The following is a 25264-nucleotide window of genomic DNA, read 5'->3' on the forward strand; positions in this document are numbered from 1 at the left end:
AGGGTTAGTGGGCTCGGGGGCGCGCCGGAGTGGCAGAATCGACGGAGAAGGGCGCCGGGGCCGAAGCTTGAAGACGATGGCGATGGCGGCTGCTCGGGGCCCTTCTGGTCGCGTGAGACGTCGAGGAGGTCGAGGGAGGCACTGCGGAGCTCGGGAGCGCGTCGGGGAGGAGAGGGGGTGGTGGTGGCCGCGGCGAACGGCGTCGGTGGCGACGGGGCTCCGCTCGGTGGAGGAGAGAGGGAGCCAGAGAAAGGGGGGAGAAGGCACGGGGAGAGTGCGAGGCCTGGGAGGGTGCGTGGCGTCGCGGACGGGGTCCAGGGCGACGAGAGGAAGCAGGAGGTGGCCAGGGGGAAGCAGGAGGTGGCCGAGGCCTCTCGGGCGCGCGCCACGCCTCGCCTCTGTTCGTCCTCCTGGCAGAGGAGGAAGAGGACAAGGGGGAAGGAGGTGGGCTGGGCCGGCCAGATGGAGCTGGGCCAGGTAGGTGGCGCCAGGTAGGTGGCCCAGGTGGCCTTCTCTCCCTCTCTTTTTTTAGTTTCCATTTTCTATTTTTTTTCTGTATTTGTTTTGATTTAGTTTTAGCAACTAAACCATTTTAATAAATTCTGTAGTTTATTATGTGGCTTACTAAAATATATACAAAGCCACTCACAAACTTCCAGAATTATTTGGAGTCATATTTAATATATATTAAATATAAATCCAAAGCAAATAGTTATTGGATTAATTCAAATGGCCAAAATAAATATCTCTGTGACCCCAAAAATATTGGTTTAAATTTTACCTCTCACCAATATTTCCATGGAATAACAGGAACATTTTCTTGGACTCATTTGATGAAATTTAAATGTTGGTTATTTTTAGAGGTCTTCTGAGGCTTTGAAAATTCCTCAGTTCAAGTTTCAGAAATTTAAATATGATGCCTGGATGAAGATGCAACTATTTACAAACAATATTCTAGGGCTGTGACAATGGAGGCCATGGACCAGAGGGGAAACTCTTCTCCCATCTAGGGGGGAGGTCAAGGAAGAAGAAGAAGGAGGGGGTCTCCCCCTCTCTATCCCGGTGGGCGCCGAAACGCTGCCAGGGCCATCATCGTGATGACGATCTACACCAACAACTTCGCCCCGTCATCACCAACTGTCACACCCTGATTTTCATGGCACAACACTTAAGATGATAAATCATGATAAAATGTGGTTTGACAAAAACTTTTGAGTGTTTTGGACTTTGCCTTGATTGGATTTTGTCTGTTGTTTGCAAGTGCCCTAAAAATAAAATAAATCCTCCAACTCTTATACTCCTTCTCGTTGATCCAAAAACCTTTTCCAATGATCATGCCATGTGTATAGGACATCAAAATAATTTCTTGCAAAAATAATTTGGCCAAATAGTATTTTCAAAATTTAGTTTTTCAAAAACCCCTGAATTGAGGTTTGCACTGCAAGTACTTAATTAAGGGCATTAAAATTTTTTTCTAAAAATATATTTGACTCCTATTAGATATAGAATACCCAGAAACCACAAAAATATAATTTTGAAAGTGATTTTCCTATTTTATTTAAAAGCTTTTTCTTAAGGCCAGAAATGGTCTTTAATAAGGAAAAATTATTTTATTGCTTCAAAAATATTTGAAAAAATTTAGGGAAACTCATAGGACATATATTGTCCATATATAAGAGTTTCAACACATGGTCATGTTCAAAATATTGGTCAAATCCCTCAAAAACCCTTTCTGGATATTTCAAGCTTTTGAAATATTTACAAAGGAAATATTCTCCAAAAATTCCAAGAAACTTCTAGCATGTCACATATGACATATTAGATGATCTTTCCAAGTCTGATGACTTGGAGAACAATATAACATCATCAAATACCCTCAAAACCATTTCTGTCCATTTTGAAGTTTGAGCAACTTTACATTGCCAAACATGTCCAAATGTTCTCAAACCTTGTGAACATGCTTAAAGGGTCTAATAATCCATCTAGACCAAATGGCACAGGTTGGAGAACAAGTTAACTTGATCAAAGTGCGCCAAAACCCTTTCTGTCCAGAACCAAATTTGAACAACTCTACATTGGAAACTTTCTCCTTTTGATCTCAACTTTTTTGGGCATGTTCAGAACCTCAAATGATGACACTACACAAAGTGGTGCATCAAGGAGAATTGATTTGCATGACTAAATCTTGGTAAAGCCATTTCTGCTAATTTCTAGGGTTTACCAAAGTTGCATTGTCAACTTCCTCCAAATGAGCTCCAACTTGGTGATCAACCCCATTTCTATATGACACTTGATCCTGTTAATCTTCATGTCACTTGGAATCCATTTGCTTGCCCAAACCACCATCAAACACCTTCTGGCACAAATTTAAAATGCTTGTTTTAGCCATTTCCACACATCTCCATGAGTTGAGCTTTTTCCCACAGCCTCATCTGGTCCTCCTCTACCTCCTGCATCTTTCCCTGCCCGAGAAGCCATGATGAAGGGGGTGAAAATCCCTTTTTCCCCCTCTGGACAACAGCCTTCCTCCCATTATCTCACCTCTCTCTCACTCCTGGCAAGCCCCAGGGTATCCAATGCCCTTTGCCACATTGTTTACTCCCCCTGCAGCCACTAGACACAAGTGGACGCGCGAGTGCGCGCGGAAAAGCCGCGCATGCCGGCCAAAGACGCGCTCTGGAGCACGCTACCGTGCTCCCGACCGTTGACACGGCGCTCCAGTCCACCTCGAGCCTCCCCCTCGCGCCAGCCGAGGTCCTCGACGTCCGCAACACGACAGCCGTGCAGTCCCCTCTCTCTCCCTCTCTCTCTCTCACCCCCTGCTGCTCGTGCCCGACGCCGCCCGGCTCGGCCAATGCCTGGCCTCGCATGCACGAGCACCAGAGCCTCGCCCCGCTCCCTCTCTCTCTTCCTGGCACCCTACGCGACGCCCACGAGCGCCGCAGACAGCCCCAAGCCTCCTCCCGTGGCCACCACGGCCATTTCCGCGGATGCCCGTAGGCCTCGTCCACGGTGAGCCATGGCTCCACTATATAAGGCCGCCCGAGGCCTCTCTCTGGAGCCCTTTCGCTCTCTCTCCCTCCCGTACGTCACCCAGACCCAGCCAACCCTCTCGTCGTGCCCTCCTTGCATCTCCATGGCCGGGGCAATGCCGCCGGCCTCCACCTAAATTTGCGCCACTGAGAGCCCCTCCTCCCCACCTCTTTGTTCCGGAGCAGCACCAGCACCACCACAAACTCTCCCCGCGCACCATTTTCTCCTTCCCGTGCTCGCCTTGCCGTGCCCAAACATCGCCCGAAACCCCGTCCGCCGGCGTCAAGACTACTGTCACCTCGGTCCCCTCCGGTGGCACAGACCGACCCCAACGGATCCGCCGCTCCGCACTGAGCTCTCCCATAGGCGGAGCGCCGCGGGAGACGGCCGGAGGCGCCGGCTATCACCGGACGAGCGCCGGCGTGCGCTCTGCCTCCCCTGCTCTATCTCGAGCGGGACGTAGAGGACGACCGCCTCGCCAGCTGGCGTGGGGGCCCGCCTGTCGGCGACAGCGGCAACCGAGCCGGCCCCGCAGGTCAGGTTAAGTGGAGGCGGGACCAGGGGAGCCGCTTGCCCTGCTGGGTGGCGCCTTCCCGCAGTGCACCTTCGATGTCACCCTGTCGCCGCGTGGCCGAGCCGCTGGGCCGGCCCAGTGCGCTGCGGCACTATGCTGCACCCAGTGCACAGCATAGGTATAACGCCCCCCCCCCCTTCCTTTGTCTTTTTCTTTTTCCAGAAACTTGTAAAATCCATAAACAATTCAAATGGACTCCGAATTTGATGATTCAAATTTATAGTGACTCTATAAATCATGATCTATCTGGTGATGCAACATGCACATTTTTCCAGAGACCTTTGTTGGGGAACGTTGCAGAAAATTAAAATTTTTCCTACGGTTTCACCAAGATCCATCTATGATTTCATCTAAGCAATGAGTCAAGGGAGTGAGTTTGCATCTACATACCACTTGTAGATCACGTGCGGAACCTTTCAAGGGGATGGTGATGATGGAGTCGTACTCGACGTGATTCAGATCACCGATGTCCAAGTGCTGAACGGATAGCACCTCCGCGTTCAACACACGTACGTGACGGGAGACGTCTCCTCCTTCTTGATCCAGCAAGGGGGAAGGAGATGTTGATGATGATCCAGCAGCACGACGGCGTGGTGGTGGATGCCGCAGAACTCTAGCAGGGTTTCGCCAAGCGACTACGGGAGGAGGACGAGGTGTAGCAGGGGGAGGGAGGAGCCAAGCACAAGGGTGCGGCTGCCCTCCCCCCTGCCCTCCTTTATATAGGCCCCCAGGGGGGGCGCCGGCCCTGGGAGATCCAATCTCCCAAGGGGGCGGCGGCCAAGGGGGGAGGAGTGCCCCCCAAGGCATGTGGTGCGCCCCCCCCCCCACCCTAGGGTTTCAACGCTAGGCGCAGGGGGTGGGCCTAGGGGGGCGCACCAGCCCACTATGGGCTGGCTCCCCTCCTACGTCAGCGCATGGGGCCCTCCGGGATGGGTGGCCCCACCCGGTGGACCCCCCGGGACCCTTCCGGTGGTCCCGGTACATTACCGGGTGACCCCGAAACTTTCCCGATGGCCGAAATACCACTTCCTATATATTATTCTTTACCTCCGGACCATTCTGAAACTCCTCGTGACGTCCGGGATCTCATCCGGAACTCCAAAAAACATTCGGTATGCTGCATACTCATATTCATACAACCCTAGCGTCACCGAACCTTAAGTGTGTAGACCCTACGGGTTCGGGAGACACGCAGACATGACCGAGACAACTCTCGGGCAATAACCAACAGCGGGATCTGGATACCCATGTTGGCTCTCACATGCTCCTCGATGATTTCATCGGTTGAACCACGATGTCGAGGATTCGATCAAACCCCGTATACAATTCCCTTTGTCAATTGGTACGTTACTTGCCCGAGACTCGATCGTCGGTATCCCAATACCTTGTTCAGTCTCGTTACCGGCAAGTCACTTTACTCGTACCGTAATGCATGATCCCGTGGCCAACAGCTTGGTCACCTTGAGCTCATTATGATGATGCATTACCGAGTGGGCCCAGAGATACCTCTCTGTCATACGGAGTGACAAATCCCAGTCTTGATCCGTGTCAACCCAATAGACACTTTCGGAGATACCTGTAGTGCACCTTTATGGTCACCCAGTTACGTTGTGACGTTTGATACACCCAAAGCACTCCTACGGTATCCGGGAGTTACACGATCTCGTGGTCGAAGGAAGAGATACTTGACATTGGAAAAGCTCTAGCAAACGAACTACACGATCTTTGTGCTATGCTTAGGATTGGGTCTTGTCCATCACATCATTCTTATAATGATGTGATCCCGTTATCAACGACATCCAATGTCCATAGCCAGGAAACCATGACTATCTGTTGATCACAACGAGCTAGTCAACTAGAGGCTCACTAGGGACATATTGTGGTCTATGTATTCACACGTGTATTACGATTTCCGGATAATACAGTTATAGCATGAATAAAAGACAATTATCATGAACAATGAAATATAATAATACTTTTATTATTGCCTCTACGGCATATTTACAACAGTCTCCCACTTGCACTAGAGTCACCAATCTAGTTACATTGTGATGAATCGAACACCCATAGAGTTCTGGTGTTGATCATGTTTTGCTCGCGAGAGAGGTTTAGTCAACGGATCTGCGACATTCAGATCCGTATGTACTTTGCAAATATCTATGTCTCCATCTTGAACATTTTCATGGATGGAGTTGAAACGTCGCTTGATGTGCCTGGTCTTCTTGTGAAACCTGGGCTCCTTGGCAAGGGCAATAGCTCCAGTGTGTCACATAAGAGTTTGATCGGCCCCGACGCATTGGGTATGACTCCTAGGTCGGTGATGAACTCCTTCACCAAAATCGCTTCATGCGCTGCCTCCGAGGCTGCCATGTATTCCGCTTCACATGTAGATCCCGCCACGACGCCTTGCTTGCAGCTGCACCAGCTTACTGCTCCACCATTCAACATATACACGTATCCGGTTTGTGACTTAGAGTCATCCAGATTTGAGTCGAAGCTAGCGTCGATGTAACCCTTTACGTCGAGCTCTTCGTCACCTCCATAAACGAGAAACATGTCCTTTGTCCTTTTCAGGTACTTCAGGATATTCTTGACCGCTGTCTAGTGTTCCTTGCCGGGATTACTTTGGTATCTTGCTACCAAACTTACGGCAAGGTTTACATCAGGCCTGGTACACAGCATGACATACATAATAGATCCTATGGCTGAAGCATAGGGGATGACACTCATCTCTTCTTTATCTTTTGCCGTGGTCGGGGACTGAGCCGAGCTCAATCTCACACCTTGTAACATAGGCAAGAACCCCTTCTTGGACTGATCCATTTTGAACCTTTTCAAAATCTTATCAAGGTATGTGCTTTGTGAAAGACCTATGAGGCGTCTCGATCTATCTCTATAGATCTTGATGCCTAATATATAAGCAGCTTCTCCAAGGTCCTTCATTGAAAAACACTTATTCAAGTTGGCCTTAATGCTGTCCAGAAGATCTATATCATTTCCCATCAAGAGTATGTCATCTACATATAATATGAGAAATGCTACAAAGCTCCCACTCACTTTCTTGTAAACACAGGCTTCTCCATAAGTCTGCATAAACCTAAACGCTTTGATCATCTCATCAAAGCGAATGTTCCAACTCCGAGATGCTTGCACCAGCCCATAAATGGATCGCTGGAGCTTGCATACTTTGTTAGCGTTCTTAGGATCGACAAAACCTTCCGGCTGCATCATATACATCTCTTCCTTAAGATGTCCGTTAAGGAATGCCGTTTTGACGTCCATCTGCCATATCTCATAATCATAGTATGCGGCAATTGCTAACATGATTCGGACGGACTTCAGCTTCGCTACGGGAGAGAATGTCTCGTCGTAGTCAATCCCTTGAACTTGTCGATAACCCTTAGCGACAAGTCGAGCTTTATAGATGGTAACATTATCATCCGCGTCCGTCTTCTTCCTGTAAATCCATTTGTTTTCTATCACTCGCCGATCATTGGGCAAGTCTGTCAAAGTCCATCCTTTGTTTTCATACATGGATTCTATCTCGGATTTCATGGCTTCAAGCCATTTGTTGGAATCTGGGCCCGCCATCGCTTCTTCATAGTTCGAAGGTTCACCGTTGTCTAACAACATGATTTCCAGGACAGGGTTGCCGTACCACTCTGGTGCGGAACGTGTCCTTGTGGACCTACGAAGTTCAGTAGCAACTTGATCCGAAGTACCTTGATCATCATCATTGTTTTCCTCTTCAGTTGGTGTGGGCATCACAGGAACATTTTCCTGCGCTGCACCACTTTCCCGTTCGAGAGGTAGTACTTCATCGAGTTCTACTTTCCTCCCACTTACTTCTTTCGAGAGAAACTCTTTTTCCAGAAAGCATCCGTTCTTGGCAACAAAGATCTTGCCCTCGGATCTCAAGTAGAAGGTATACCCAACGGTTTCCTTAGGGTATCCTATGAAGACGCATTTTTCCGACTTGGGTTCGAGCTTTTCAGGTTGAAGTTTCTTGACATAAGCATCGCATCCCCAAACTTTTAGAAACGACAGCTTAGGTTTCTTCCCAAACCATAATTCATACGGTGTCGTCTCAACGGATTTAGACGGTGCCCTATTTAAAGTGAATGTAGCTGTCTCTAGAGCGTATCCCCAAAATGATAGCGGTAAATCGGTAAGAGACATCATAGACCGCACCATATCTAATAGAGTGCGATTACGACGTTCGGACACACCGTTACGCTGAGGTGTTCCAGGTGGCGTGAGTTGTGAAACGATTCCACATTTCCTTAAGTGTGTACCAAATTCGTGACTTAAGTATTCTCCTCCACGATCTGATCGTAGGAACTTTATCTTTCGGTCACGTTGATTCTCTACCTCATTCTGAAATTCCTTGAACTTTTCAAAGGTCTCAGACTTGTGTTTCATTAAGTAGATATACTCATATCTACTCAAGTCATCAGTGAGAGTGAGAACATAATGATATCCTCCGCGAGCCTCAACGCTCATTGGACCGCACACATCGGTATGTATGATTTCCAACAAGTTGGTTGCTCGCTCCATTGTTCCGGAGAACGGAGTCTTGGTCATTTTGCCCATGAGGCATGGTTCACATGTGTCAAACGATTCATAACCAAGAGACTCTAAAAGTCCATCAGCATGGAGCTTCTTCATGCTCTTGACACCAATGTGACCAAGGCGGCAATGCCACAAGTATGTGGGACTATCGTTATCAACTTTACATCTTTTGGTATCCACACTATGAACATGTGTAATATTACGCTCGAGATTCATTAAGAATAAACCATTGACCATTGGAGCATGACCATAAAACATATCTCTCATATAAATAGAACAACCATTATTCTCGGATCTAAATGAGTAGCCATCTCGTATTAAAACGAGATCCTGATACAATGTTCATGCTCAAACTTGGCACTAAATAACAATTATTAAGGTTAAAAACTAATCCCGTAGGTAAATGTAGAGGCAGCGTGCCAACGGCGATCACATCGACTCTGGAACCATTCCCGGCGCGCATCGTCACCTCGTCCTTCGCCAGTCTCTGTTTATTCCGCAGCTCCTGCTGTGAGTTACAAATATGAGCAACGGCACCGGTATCAAATACCCAGGAGTTACTACGAGTACTGGTAAGGTACACATCAATTACATGTATATCAAATATACCTTTGGTGTTGCCGGCCTTCTTATCCGCTAAGTACTTGGGGCAGTTCCGCTTCCAGTGACCCTTCCCCTTGCAATAAAAGCACTCAATCTCAGGCTTGGGTCCATTCTTTGACTTCTTCCCGGTAACTGGCTTACCGGGCGCGGCAACATCCTTGCCGTCCTTCTTGAAGTTCTTCTTGCCCTTGCCCTTCTTGAACTTAGTGGTCTTATTGACCATCAACACTTGATGTTCTTTCTTGATTTCAGCCTCTGCTGACTTCAGCATTGAGAACACTTCAGGAATGGTCTTCACCATCCCCTGCATGTTGTAGTTTATCACAAAGCTCTTGTAGCTTGGTGGGAGCGACTGGAGGATTCTGTCAATGACCGCCTCATCTGGGAGGTTAATGTTCAGCTGGGTCATACGGTTGTGCAACCCAGACATCTTGAGTATGTGCTCACTGACAGAACTGTTTTCCTCCATCTTACAACTATAGAACTTGTCGGAGACATCATATCTCTCGACCTAGGCATGAGCTTGGAAAACTAGTTTCAGCTCTTCGAGCATCTCATATGCTCTGCGATGCTCAAAACGCTTTTGGAGCCCCGGTTCTAAGCTGTAAAGCATGCCGCACTGAACGAGGGAGTAATCATCAGCACGAGTTTGCCAAGCGTTCATAACGTCTTGGTTCTCTGGGACGGGAGCGTCACCTAGCGGTCCTTCTAGGACATATTGCTTCCTGGCAGCTATGAGGATGATCCTCAGGTTCCGGACCCAGTCCGTATAGTTGCTGCCATCATCTTTCAGCTTGGTTTTCTCTAGGAACGCGTTGAAGTTCATGTTGACATGAGCGTTGGCCATTTGATCTACAAGACATATTTGCAAAGGTTTTAGACTAAGTTCATGATAATTAAGTTCATCTAATCAAATTATGAACTCCCACTCAGATTAGACATCCCTCTAGTCATCTAAGTGTTACACGATCCGAGTCGACTAGGCCGTGTCCGATCATCACGTGAGACGGACTAGTCATCGTCGGTGAACATCTTCATGTTGATCGTATCTTCCATACGACTCGTGTTCGACCTTTCGGTCTCCGTGTTCCGAGGCCATGTCTGTACATGCTAGGCTCGTCAAGTTAACCCTAAGTGTTTTGCTGTGTAAAACTGTCTTACACCCGTTGTATGTGAACGTAAGGATCTATCACACCCGATCATCACGTGGTGCTTCGAAACGACGAACTGTAGCAACGGTGCACAGTTAGGGGAGAACACTTCTTGAAATTTTTGTAAGGGATCATCTTATTTACTACCGTCGTTCTAAGTAAACAAGATGCATAAACATAATAAACATCACATGCAATTATATAGTTGTGACATGATATGGCCAATATCATATAGCTCCATTGATCTCCATCTTTGGGGCTCCATGATCATCTTGTCACCGGCTTGACACCATGATCTTCATCATCATGATCTCCATCATCGTGTCTTCATGAAGTTGTCACGCCAACAACTACTTCTACTTCTATGGCTAACGCGTTTAGCAATAAAGTAAAGTGGTTTACATGGCGTTCTTCAATGACACGCAGGTCATACAAAAATAAAGACAACTCCTATGGCTCCTGCCGGTTGTCATACTCATCGACATGCAAGTCGTGAATCCTATTACAAGAACATGATCTCATACATCACAATTCATCATTCATCACAACTTCTGGCCATATCACATCACATGAACAATCGCTGTAAAAACAAGTTAGACGTCCTCTAATTGTTGTTGCATCTTTTACGTGGCTGCAATTGGGTTCTAGCAAGAACGTTTTCTTACCTACGAATAAACACAACGTGATTTTGTCAACTTCTATTTACCCTTCATAAGGACCCTTTTAATCGAATCCACTTCAATTAAAGTGGGAGAGACAGACAGCCGCCAGCCACCTTATGCAACTAGTGCATGTCAATCGGTGGAACCGGTCTCACGTAAGCGTACGTGTAAGGTTTGTTTGGGCCGCTTCATCCCACAATACCGCTGAAGCAAGAAAAGACTAGTAGTGGCAAGCAAGTTGACAAGATCCACGCCCACAACAAAATTGTGTTCTACTCGTGCATTAGAGAACTACGCATAGACCTAGCTCTGATACCACTGTTGGGGAACGTTGCAGAAAATTAAATTTTTTCCTACGGTTTCACCAAGATCCATCTATGATTTCATCTAAGCAACGAGTCAAGGGAGTGAGTTTGCATCTACATACCACTTGTAGATCGCGTGCGGAAGCTTTCAAGGGGATGGTGATGATGGAGTCGTACTCGACGTGATTCAGATCACCGATGTCCAAGTGCTGAACGGATAGCACCTCCGCGTTCAACACACGTACGTGACGGGAGACGTCTCCTCCTTCTTGATCCAGCAAGGGGGAAGGAGATGTTGATGATGATCCAGCAGCACGACGGCGTGGTGGTGGATGCCGCAGAACTCTAGCAGGGTTTCGCCAAGCGACTACGGGAGGAGGACGAGGTGTAGCAGGGGGAGGGAGGAGCCAAGCACAAGGGTGCGGCTGCCCTCCCCCCTGCCCTCCTTTATATAGGCCCCCAGGGGGGGCGCCGGCCCTGGGAGATCCAATCTCCCAAGGGGGCGGCGGCCAAGGGGGGAGGAGTGCCCCCCAAGGCATGTGGTGCGCCCCCCCCCCCACCCTAGGGTTTCAACGCTAGGCGCAGGGGGTGGGCCTAGGGGGGCGCACCAGCCCACTATGGGCTGGCTCCCCTCCTACGTCAGCGCATGGGGCCCTCCGGGATGGGTGGCCCCACCCGGTGGACCCCCCGGGACCCTTCCGGTGGTCCCGGTACATTACCGGGTGACCCCAAAACTTTCCCGATGGCCGAAATAACACTTCCTATATATTATTCTTTACCTCCGGACCATTCCGAAACTCCTCGTGACGTCCGGGATCTCATCCGGGACTCCGAACAACATTCGGTATGCTGCATACTCATATTCATACAACCCTAGCGTCACCGAACCTTAAGTGTGTAGACCCTACGGGTTCGGGAGACACGTAGACATGACCGAGACGACTCTCGGGCAATAACCAACAGCGGCATCTGGATACCCATGTTGCCTCCCACATGCTCCTCAATGATTTCATCGGTTGAACCACGATGTCGAGGATTCGATCAAACCCCGTATACAATTCCCTTTGTTAATCGGTACGTTACTTGCCCGAGACTCGATCGTCGGTATCCCAATACCTTGTTCAGTCTCGTTACCGGCAAGTCACTTTACTCGTACCGTAATGCATGATCCCGTGGCCAACACCTTGGTCACCTTGAGCTCATTATGATGATGCATTACCGAGTGGGCCCAGAGATACCTCTCCGTCATACGGAGTGACAAATCCCAGTCTCGATCCGTGTCAACCCAACAGACACTTTCGGAGATACCTGTAGTGCACCTTTATGGTCACCCAGTTACGTTGTGACGTTTGATACACCCAAAGCACTCCTACGGTATCCGGGAGTTACACGATCTCATGGTCGAAGGAAGAGATACTTGACATTGGAAAAGCTCTAGCAAACGAACTACACGATCTTTGTGCTATGCTTAGGATTGGGTCTTGTCCATCACATCATTCTCCTAATGATGTGATCCCATTATCAACGACATCCAATGTCCATAGCCAGGAAACCATGACTATCTGTTGATCACAACGAGCTAGTCAACCAGAGGCTCACTAGGGACATATTGTGGTCTATGTATTCACACGTGTATTACGATTTCCGGATAATACAGTTATAGCATGAATAAAAGACAATTATCATGAACAATGAAATATAATAATACTTTTATTATTGCCTCTAGGGCATATTTCCAACAACCTTTTCTTCACAAATATTTATCAAAACCCCATTTTCCATTTCTGTGATGAACTTTAGAAAATCACAGAGAGCCCATTTTTTATCCAAATTCCATGATTCAAAATCCTAGATGTCTATAAGTTCAAAACTTAGTTTTTGAACATTTTTACTAATACTTTCTGTATCACCTCAAATAATGGTCTATTTCTTTATATATAGCCAACTTTGCAAATTCATAGGAAAATCATCTCAACTCCAAATCCAGTGAAACCAATTCCTAGATGCTTCTAAAATCATCCTTTGTTAAATGGGTGCCTTTGCTTTTTTTTCAAAAATATATATTTTTGTACACTTCTTGCAAATCCACAAATCCCTTGATTCCATCATATTAAAATGTTCAGAGGTATCCATTCATCAAATACCAATGAAACCACTTTGGTCACTCCTCATATGACCAGAGGTATCCTAGAAAAGTCCTACTCACATTTTTAGAGCACTTTTACTTTTGCCTTGTTGTGTTGCTTATTGTGTTTGTTTCCGATGTTAGTTGACGAAGTAGACGGAGTACTTGGAGAAGGACCAGAAGACTTGAAGACTCTGAGGAACAGGCAAGCAGCCCTTTGACCATGTCTATGAAACCCTTTTTATGCATGTCATATAGCACCATATTATTGTTGCAATGGAATCATGATGAGGTGGTAACAACCTTGATGGTTTGCCACCGTACTTCCTCGTTGATACTTGCATTGTGCATGACCCTACCTTATTATGAGGGTTATGCCGGTGGGAGTAGATAGGATGCTAAAGTAGTGCTACGCAAAAAGGGACGGGAATATGCATGGTGAAGGAGACAAAGTATTTTCAAAGGACTTTTCGAAAACCCCGTCGGGTGTCACTTATGCCCGAGGGAGATGATGAGATGGGTAACCACTTGATGACGAAGTGGTGTACCGAGGCAAGTGTGTGTGTTGTTTTCAAAACGGATTGGTTTAAGTTGCAACCGTTATTCCAACCTTACATACGCAACCACTCTACCCTTATATGGGAAAGGGCATTATTGAGTACCTAGACCGATACTAGCTTTGGGCCTGCATTACTAGTGATGGGAGAGTTGTTGGTGCGCTCTCTCGGGACGGGGTCGTGCCAGGTAGGGCGGCCATGACCATTTTTATGGGGCACCGGACACACCGTTGGTACCCCATGCCAGTGGTATGTGATAAATATGGGAGCAAGGCTCCACGAAACTGTTATGTGAAATGTTGGGCACGGGGGTTACTGCCAATCGAGTGGACTCCATGTTAGTGTCGTCTAGGGAAAGGTAGTGATCGGGTGCTTACCCCGGGTACTTGAGGTACCGCGGGTCGTGGCTGACACGGAAGTTCCCCGGATCTTGTGGGTACAGTGTGCAACCTCTGCAGAGTGTAAAACTATTCGAATAGCCGTGTCCACGGTCAAGGACAGTTGGGTAACCGCTCTTGGGCTACGTCCATGTGTTTACGAAACCTGGTGAGTATGTATGGATGAGTGGAAAGAACTACTTGGGTCAAGTCAAGGGACTTGACATGATTGAGTTGGGTTGGTGCCCACTCTATTTATGTTGATATCTGTAACCTGTCCTCATGGTCACTTGAATCCTCTTGATGCATGCTATACAAGTTGTTGAACACATCATTGTACTCAAAACTAGCTTTCTGCAAAAATTTACCTATGTCATGCATTGTTGTATCTTGAACCAAAACATGGGTTGCTTGTGAGTACATTCAAAGTACTCATTGGCTTGCCACTGGTTATTTTATTGGCCAGGCATGAAAGAACAGGATGTGATGAAGAACACTTCGGTGACGAACATGCGAGCTAGGATGCTTCCCAGTCAGAATGCCTGTAGGGTTAAGGCAGATGGCATGGGTCCAAGTTATTGACGAAGATTTCCGCTGCAATGTTATACTCAAGACTCGACCATAATGGTCCTACTTGTGTAAAACGGTATGTATGGATGTAAGACTCTTGTTATTCAGCTTCTGTGTGTTCAGTGAGCATTGATCTCTGGGATCACTGTACACGTGCATTCGGTGATCACGACTTATGAGTCGGGGTCCCCACAGAGCTGGTATCAGAGCCATCCTGACTGTAGGAAGCCTTAGTTAGCATGGTCGTTAGTTAGGGTAAAACTATTTCCAAAACTTCTACTAGTTTTCAAAACTATCTGTACCTCTCTTCCCTTCTCAGTTTTTCGAAAACTAAGGTATACTTTCCTTATTGATCTCTTCCCCTTCAAAACCTTTGGTCGCTAGAACCCTTATGCCCCTGACCACTGGATTCCTTGTAATCCTCGCGGATAATCTAGAAGGAAGATGCCTTGCCAGACGTTCACCCACATCTCCTGTACACAAGATTGGCGACATCACAACAAGACGATACCAACAGAAGATACATCCTCAAGGAATGAGAACCTGAAGACCCAGGAGATGGTGACACCCTTGACACTGCCCCAAGATGATGCAACCTTAGCCTACAATGATTAGGGCATAGAATATGCAAGATCATGATATACATCGCTAATAGAGTAACCCTGTCACTACCGTTGTTGTATCGGCAACCACCGGTGGATGAGAACCTAGTCATTTGGTCCACCTCACTATAGTGAGCAGGAAAACGGTTCTCTTCATCCCCCGCTCTTGGTATCGATGTTGTCATCAACGTAACCGACATGATGGACCTCTATTATGTGTTGTTAATGTCATTGCATAAAGGATTATCTACTTAGTACCTTCGACACCTTAGAAGACAAAAAGGGATCGTCATGATTAAGAAGACAACAGAAGACCGAGTCAATGCCTACTATGAGAAGCCACCTTCACCCCATCACTTCAACATGCAAGAAGTTATTGAAGACTCTTCAAGCTCAACCGGGATCGTTTCGTCAAACAACTACAAGAGACGTAGCAGCACCTGAGGAAAACCCGGGAGACTGCATGAGGCACAAGGCACGACTACTGAGTCCGAGAACCCCTAGGGTAGGATGAGTCGTGTACCCCCTATGCGCAGTCGAGTCCGTATGATAGTTCGAATAGAACCATGATTGTGTGTTGCTTGTTTTTATTTGTTGTGTTTTGATATAGGTCGCACTTTTGCCCTAGGGACAAGTATGCGACTATATCACCTTCCTCACCTTGTTTCTTTTGTTTGGCCCTTTTTGCACTTGTTTGTTTGCACCAGCACTATAGAACCCCCTTTAGGCATTCCCCTCCTCTATGCTACTTTTCCCTCTCATCTCTCTCCTCAACTGAAGACAAGCAAGATAATATGCACCAAGGATTCCACCTCAGCGACCAACAAGCACTGAAGACTTTTGCTACAACCTCCTCGACCAAGTACAACCCCGTATGTTTACACCTCAAGACTAGAACCCTATTCCTAGACCCTTCAAGACTTCACGAGGTACCCCAGCTCGAATCCTTAACCATGAGCTTAACCTACGGAATTGCAAGAGAACCTATTAAGCCTCCGTAACCTTGCTTATCACTGGGTTCATTATGGAACTAGTGGACATAGTGAACGAGCACATTATCATCCTAAGACAGCACCAAAACTGACGATGCCATAGGAAGGACCAATCTGAGGATATGGGAATAGAGGACAAATGACTTGATGAGTTTATATCAATGATTTTAGGAATTATATGAGACTATTTGGTGGATTATGAGGCTTTGATGTTGGTAGATGAACTTGGTGGGATCATGAGTATAGATTAGCATAGCTTTCATTACCCCTGAGTAAATTGGATTTAATAGGACAATTATGATCGCAGGCTGAAATTCTTGGAAGTATTTGGATTTGTCTTAGGCAGGGAATATTGATAGGTGATAGTTGATATTACAATAATGACTTGAGGGAAAAGCGTAGAAATTCTCGTTGGACACAAGATTTGGATTTAAATAGGTGATCCTAGTTGAGTATAGATGCTGAGTAAGTCTACATGGTTCGGAGTAAATTGGAATTAGACCAATAATCTTGATCGTGATACCATGTTTCTCGGTGGACAATAAACTAGGAGATTGGACTAATTGTCGGAGTTTATTTAGGCATCTTTGTGAGCTTGACCTTGGAGTTTACATGACCATGATAATGGAAAATGGTGGACTGACTATAGTAAGGTAGCCTTCCCAGTATTTCTGGATTATAGGAATTAGAAGATCGTGTGGAACACCATAGAGATTGGATTTGAAGGACTACTGGGTCATGTAATGATTGGTGTAGTTAATGGGTTGTTGGAGTTGATTCATAGGAAGGAAACAAGATTTTGGAGTGGCATATGATGTGTTTCCTTAGGATAGTGGTGTTTTATCTTAGACCTTGGAAGAACAGGCTGAGCACTTGGGTTGTCACGTTCAAGCTTAGCGGCTTATATGTTCTACCCATGGATTTTTAGGTGTAGACATACATATGAGTTTGGGGATTGTAGACATATATGATTCTGTTAGACCTCCTCTCGGGAGCCATGAGGATATGAATCACATGAGTGATTATTGGAGTTGACCTACGCAAAATGATGCTATCGGTGATATGATGTGATTTGTTTAAAGGACTAGATAGACTATTGGCATCTCAGAAACCGTGCTTAAAGACAAGATGATAAATGTTCACTCGCACACTAGAATCCTTGAAACCCTTAAGCCCTACCAAGCTACAACATGGTCAGATCAGGACCTTAGGGCCTTGACACTAGATCTAGAACCACCTTGGCCCACACTCAACCGTGACAACCACCAATGCCTCAACCCACTTTACGTACCCCATAGACTTCATGGAATGCTTAGACAAGATAGTTGTCATCATCATTTGGTGACCTACCTGTCCACCTGAAGACAGAAGAAGAGCCGTTCAGCTAGTCAAGGAACATTTGAAGACCGCCATGCCAAGGAGGAAGAACTGCCACCATCATCAAGAAGTAAACATCCGCGTCAAAGACCAGGTGTATCTGCAAGCCACTCCTCTCCAAGGAACCAAGCATTTCCATGACAAGGAGACCCACAGCAAGATTCATCGGCCCCCTTCGTGATCACTCCAAAAATTTAACAACCCCTTCTGAGATCACTATGAGACGAAGAGAAGACAGTTACCAGCTAGAGTTGCCACCTGAGTTACCCGATGCGCACAACGCTTTCCATGCATCACAACCCCGGAAGTGTTTCCAACTTCCTAACTAGCCCGGTCTCTACAAAGACATTAACCACCGAGCCATCGACCCTTAGCCCAACCTAACCTACCGCAAGCTACCCATTAGCAACCTGGATCTAGAAGAGCGTCATACACGAAGCCACATCATCAAGTACTTCAAGCTCAATGGAGCACTACACGAAAGCAGAAGCAACATGAGGACTTGAAGACTACCCAAGATCCAAGTTTCTGTATCCCTTTCCGCGCCTAGTCTAGGAATCTCGGGGACGAGATTCTTGTAAGGGGGGTAGGTCTGTCACACCCTGATTTTCATGGCACAACACTTAAGATGATAAATCATGATAAAATGTGGTTTGACAAAAACTTTTGAGTGTTTTGGACTTTGCCTTGATTGGATTTTGTCTGTTGTTTGCAAGTGCCCTAAAAATAAAATAAATCCTCCAACTCTTGTACTCCTTCTCCTTGATCCAAAAACCTTTTCCAATGATCATGCCATGTGTATAGGACATAAAAATAATTTCTTGCAAAAATAATTTGGCCAAATAGTATTTTCAAAAATTAGTTTTTCAAAAACCCCTGAATTGAGGTTTGCACTGCAAGTACTTAATTAAGGGCATTAAATTTTTTTCTAAAAATATATTTGACTCCTATTAGATATAGGATACCCAGAAACCACAAAAATATAATTTTGAAAGTGATTTTCCTATTTTATTTAAAAGCTTTTTCTTAAGTCCAGAAATGGTCTTTAATAGGGAAAAATTATTTTATTGCTTCAAAAATATTTGACAAAATTTAGGGAAACTCATAGGACATATATTGTCCATATATAAGAGTTTCAACACATGGTCATGTTCAAAATATTGGTCAAATCCCTCAAAAACCCTTTCTGGATATTTCAAGCTTTTGAAATATTTACAAAGGAAATATTCTCCAAAAATTCCAAGAAACTTCTAGCATGTCACATATCACATATTAGATGATCTTGACAAGTCTGATGACTTGGAGAACAATATAACATCATCAAATACCCTCAAAACCATTTCTGTCCATTTTGAAGTTTGAGCAACTTTACATTGCCAAACATGTCCAAATGTTCTCAAACCTTGTGAACATGCTCAAATGGTCTAATAATCCTTCTAGACCAAATGGCACAGGTTGGAGAACAAGTTAACTTGATCAAAGTGCCCCAAAACCCTTTCTGTCCAGAACCAAATTTGAACAACTCTACATTGGAAACTTTCTCCTTTTGATCTCAACTTTTTTGGGCATGTTCAGAACCTCAAATGATGACACTACACAAAGTGGTGCATCAAGGAGAATTGATTTGCATGACTAAATCTTGGTAAAGCCATTTCTGCTAATTTCTAGGGTTTACCAAAGTTGCATTGTCAACTTCCTCCAAATGAGTTCCAACTTGGTGATCAACCCCATTTCTATATGACACTTGATCCTGTTAATCTTCATGTCACTTGGAATCCATTTGCTTGCCTAGACCACCATCAAACACCTTCTGGCACAAATTTAAAATGCTTGTTTTAGCCATTTCCACACATCTCCATGAGCTGAGCTTTTTCCCACAGCCTCATCTGGTCCTCCTCTACCTCCTGCATCTTTCCCTCCCGAGAAGCCATGATGAAGGGGGTGAAAAGCCCTTTTCCCCCTCTGGACAGCAGCCTTCCTCCCATTTTCTCACCTCTCTCTCACTCCTGGCAAGCCCCATGGTATCCAATGCCCTTTGCCACATTGTTTACTCCCCCTGCAGCCACTAGACACAAGTGGACGCGCGAGTGCGCGCGGACAAGCCGTGCATGCCGGCCAAAGACGCGCTCTGGAGCACGCTACCGTGCTCCCGACCGTTGACACGGCGCTCCAGTCCACCTCGAGCCTCCCCCTCGCGCCAGTCGAGGTCCTAGACGTCCGCAACACGATAGCCATGCAGTCCCCTCTCTCTCCCTCTCTCTCTCACCCCCTGCTGCTCGTGCCCGACGCCGCCCGGCTCGGCCAATGCCCGGCCTCGCACGCGCGAGCACCAGAGCCTCGCCCCGCTCCCTCTCTCTCTTCCTGGCACCCTACGCGACGCCCACGAGCGCCGCAGACAGCCCCAAGCCTCCTCCCGTGGCCACCACGGCCATTTCCGCTGATGCCCGTAGGCCTCGTCCACGGTGAGCCATGGCTCCCCTATATAAGGCCGCCCGAGGCCTCTCTCTGGAGCCCTTTCGCTCTCTCTACCTCCCGTACGTCACCCAGACCCAGCCAACCCTCTCGTCGTGCCCTCCTTGCATCTCCATGGCCGGGGCAATGCCGCCGGCCTCCGCCTAAATTTGCGCCACTGAGAGCCCCTCCTCCCCACCTCTTTGTTCCGGAGCAGCACCAGCACCACCACAAACTCTCCCCGCGCACCATTTTCTCCTTCCCGTGCTCGCCTTGCCGTGCCCAAACATCGCCCGAAACCCCGTCCGCCGGCGTCAAGACTACTGTCACCTCGGTCCCCTCCGGTGGCACAGACCGACCCCAACGGATCCGCCGCTCCGCGCTGAGCTGTCCCATAGGCGGAGCGCCGCGGGAGACGGCCGGAGGCGCCGGCTATCGCCGGACGAGCGCCGGCGTGCGCTCTGCCTCCCCTGCTCTGTCTCGAGCGGGAGGTAGAGGACGACCGCCTCGCCAGCTGGTGTGGGGGCCCGCCTGTCGGCGACAGCGGCAACCGAGCCGGCCCTGCAGGTCAGGTTAAGAGGAGGCGGGACCAGGGGAGCCGCTTGCCCCGCTGGGTGGCGCCTTCCCGCAGTGCGCCTTCGACGTCACCCTGTCGCCACATGGCCGAGCCGCTGGGCCGGCCCAGTGCGCTGCGGCACTATGCTGCACCCAGTGCACAGCATAGGTATAACGCCCCCCTTCCTTTGTCTTTTTCTTTTTCCAGAAACTTGTAAAATCCATAAACAATTCAAATGGACTCCAAATTTGATGATTCAAATTTCTAGGGACTCTATAAATCATGATCTATCTGGTGATGCAACATGCACATTTTTCTAGAGACCTTTTCTTCACAAATATTTATCAAAACCCCATTTTCCATTTCTGTGATGAACTTTAGAAAATCACAGAGAGCCCATTTTTTATCCAAATTCCATGATTCAAAATCCTAGATGTCTATAAGTTCAAAACTTAGTTTTGAACATTTTTACTAATACTTTCTGTATCACCTCAAATAATGGTCTATTTCTTTATATATAGCCAACTTTGCAAATTCATAGGAAAATCATCTCAACTCCGAATCAAGTGAAACCAATTCCTAGATGCTTCTAAAATCATCCTTTGTTAAATGGGTGCCTTTGCTTTTTTCAAAAAAAATATTTCTGTACACTTCTTGCAAATCCACAAATCCCTTGATTCCATCATATTGAAATGTTCAGAGGTATCCATTCAGCAAATACCAATGAAACCACTTTGGTCACTCCTCACATGACCAGAGGTATCCTAGAAAAGTCCTACTCACATTTTTAGAGCAATTTTACTTTTGCCTTGTTGTGTTGCTTATTGTGTTTGTTTCCGACGTTAGTTGACGAAGTAGATGGAGTACTTGGAGAAGGACCAGAAGACTTGAAGACTCTGAGGAACAGGCAAGCAGCCCTTTGACCATGTCTATGAAACCCTTTTTATGCATGTCATATAGCACCATATTATTGTTGCAATGGAATCATGATGAGGTGGTAACAACCTTGATGGTTTGCCACCGTACTTCCTCGTTGATACTTGCATTGTGCATGACCCTACCTTCTTATGAGGGTTATGCCGGTGGGAGTAGATAGGATGCTAAAGTAGTGCTACGCAAAAAGGGACGGGAATATGCATGGTGAAGGAGACAAAGTATTTTCAAAGGACTTTTCGAAAACCCCGTCGGGTGTCACTTATGCCCGAGGGAGATGATGAGATGGGTAACCACTTGATGACGAAGTGGTGTACCGAGGCAAGTGTGTGTGTTGTTTTCAAAACGGATTGGTTTAAGTTGCGACCATTATTCCAACCTTACATACGCAACCACTCTACCCTTATATGGGAAAGGGCATTATTGAGTACCTAGACCGATACTAGCTTGGGGCCTGCATTACTAGTGAGGGGAGAGTTGTTGGTGCGCTCTCTCGGGACGGGGTCGTGCCAGGTAGGGCGGCCATGACCATTTTTATGGGGCACCGGACACACCGTTGGTACCCCGTGCCAGTGGTATGTGATAAATATGGGAGCAAGGCTCCACGAAACTGTTATGTGAAATGTTGGGCACGGGGGTTACTGCCAATCGAGTGGACTCCATGTTAGTGTCGTCTAGGGAAAGGTAGTGATCGGATGCTTACCCCGGGTACTTGAGGTATCACGGGTCGTGGCTGACACGGAAGTTCCCCGGATCTTGTGGGTACAGTGTGCAACCTCTGCAGAGTGTATAACTATTCGAATAGCCGTGTCCACGGTCAAGGACAGTTGGGTAACCGCTCTTGGGCTACGTCCATGTGTTTACGAAACCTGGTGAGTATGTATGGATGAGTGGAAAGAACTACTTGGGTCAAGTCAAGGGACTTGACATGATTGAGTTGGGTTAGTGTCCACTCTATTTATGTTGATATCTGTAACCTGTCCTCATGGTTACTTGAATCCTCTTGATGCATGCTATACAAGTTGTTGAACACATCATTGCACTCAAAACTAGCTTTCTGCAAAAATTTACCTATGTCATGCATTGTTGTATCTTGAACCAAAACATGGGTTGCTTGCGAGTACATTCAAAGTACTCATTGGCTTGCCACTGGTTATTTTATTGGCCAGGCATGAAAGAACAGGATGTGATGAAGAACACTTCGGTGACGAACATGCGAGCTAGGATGCTTCCCAGTCAGAATGCCTGTAGGGCTAAGGCAGATGGCATGGGTCCAAGTTATTGACGAAGATTTCCGCTGCGATGTTATACTCAAGACTCAACCATAATGGTCATACTTGTGTAAAACGGTATGTATGGATGTAAGACTCTTGTTATTCAGCTTCTGTGTGTTCAGTGAGCATTGATCTCTGGGATCACTGTACACGTGCATTCGGTGATCACGACTTATGAGTCGGGGTCCCCACACCAACTCTCTTCCCCTCTATGCAGCGGTGTAACACCCCTTTCTTCCCGCTGTAATCTCTACTTAAACATGGTGCTCAGCGCTATATATTATTTCCCAATGATGTATGGCTATCCTATGATGTTTGAGTAGACCCGTTTGGTCCAATGGGTTGATTGATGATCATGATTGGTTTGAGTTGCATGTTTTATTATTGGTGTTGTCCTATGGTTCTCTCCGTGTCGTGCAAGCATGAGGTATCCCCGCCGTAGGGTTTGCAATATGTTCATCATTTGCTTATGGTGGGTGGCGTGAGTGACAGAAGCACAGACCCGAGTAAGTAGGTTGTTTGTGTATGCGAATAAAGAGGACTTGATACTTAAGTGCTATGGTTGTGTTTTACCTTAATGATCTTTAGTAGTTACAGATGTTTGCTAGAGTTCCAATCATAAGTGCATATGATCCAAGAAGAGAAAGTATGTTAGCTTATGCCTCTCCCTCATATAAAATTGCAATACCAATTACCGGTCTAGTTATCGATTGCCTAGGAACAAATAACTTTCTTGTGACAAAAAGCTCTCAACTAAAACTAGTGTAGTTGTCTCTTTATCTAAACAGCCCCTAGTTTTTATTTACGTGCTCTTTATTATCTTGCAAACCTATCCCACAACGCCTACAAAGTACTTCTAGTTTCATACTTGTTCTAGGTAAAGTGAACGTTAAGCGTGCGTAGAGTTGTATCCGTGGTCGATAGAACTTGAGGGAATATTTCTTCTACCTTTAGCTCCTCGTTTGGTTCGACACTCTTACTTATCAGAAAAATGATACAATTGATCCCCTATACTTGTGGGTTATCAAGACCTTTTTCTGGCGTCGTTGCCGGGGAGCAATAGCGTGGGGTGAATATTCTCGTGCGTCCTTGTTTGCTTTATCACTAAGTACATTTTATTTGCGGTTATAAGTTGTTCTCTATCTTTAGTTATGGATATGGAACACGAACTACCGAAAAAATTAGGTGTACTTGCTACTCGTGGAGATGAGGAACCTCCTAAAACCATCGATGCTCATTATGTGAAAGATAGTATGCACTACTTTAATAATCTTGAGAAAACCCCATTCAATTATATAATGGGAGACACGTTGGATCAAAATGAATACTTTAGGAGATTATCGCTTGACTCAAAAAGGAAAATTGTTATGGGATCAAATTCATATGTTGCATTGGTATGCTTGGAATTTATGCTTGAGATATGACTATACTTGTTGCTCTAGGATGAAGGCCCCACAACTTCCCTTTTCATGTAAATTTAATGATAATAAAACCTTGGCTTCTTATGCTAATGGTATATATGATTACTATGATGTGGAACGAATAGAAGAAATCGTTGCTTTTAAGGGTGCTTATGAAATTGAATCTTTGTTCGAAAAGTGTGAAAACTATGATGATGTTGTTTACAGACCTGAAAATTATGCTATGCTATGAGAATTATGGTTATAATTTTGATATTGATGCATTTATTGAGAAAGTCTTCGCTGTCCGAGAAGAGAATAATATTTTGCAGGAATCTATGGAAGAAGAAATTGATAAAACTGTGAGCTCATTAGATGAAAAAGATGACGAGGAGAGCAAAGAACAAAAGGAGGAAGAGCGGATTTATCACCCGTGCCCACCTTATAATGAGAGATACTCTTCAACTCATACATTGTTTAATTTCCCTTCGTGCTTACCGAAGGATGATTGCTATGATAATTTCTATGACCTCTTTGATTCATTTGAAATATCCCTTTTTGATGAACTTGATGCTTGCTATGCTTGTGGCCATGATGCCAATATGAATTATGATTATGGAGATGAACTTGCTATAGTTCCTTATGTTAAGAATGGAATTGTTGCTATTGCACCCACGCATGATAGTCCTACTATCTTTTTGAATTCTCCCAACTACACTATATCGGAGAAGTTTGCTCTTATTAAGGATTACATTGATGGGTGTGTTTTACTACTACACATGATGATTTTGATAAATATAATATGCATGTGCTTGCTGCTCCTACTTGCAATTATTATGAGAGAGGAAACTACATCTCCGCCTCTCTATGTTTCTAATACGATAAAATTGCAACAAACTGTTTAAACTATGCATTGGCCTTTACTTTGTGTGCATGAATTGTTCTTTTATGACATGACGATGCATAGGAAGAGAGTTAGACTTTGTCATTGCATGATATATGTTACTTTGTGTTCAATACTAAATTACAAATCATTGTTAATTAAAATTGGCTTTGATATACCTTGGGATCCGGGTGGATCCATTACTTGAGGACTATATGCCTACCTTAATGGCTTTAAAGAAAGCGCTGCCAGGGAGACAACACGAAA

Source organism: Triticum dicoccoides, chromosome 4B (assembly GCF_002162155.2).
Source record: "Triticum dicoccoides isolate Atlit2015 ecotype Zavitan chromosome 4B, WEW_v2.0, whole genome shotgun sequence".
Taxonomy (NCBI): Eukaryota; Viridiplantae; Streptophyta; class Magnoliopsida; order Poales; family Poaceae; genus Triticum; species Triticum dicoccoides.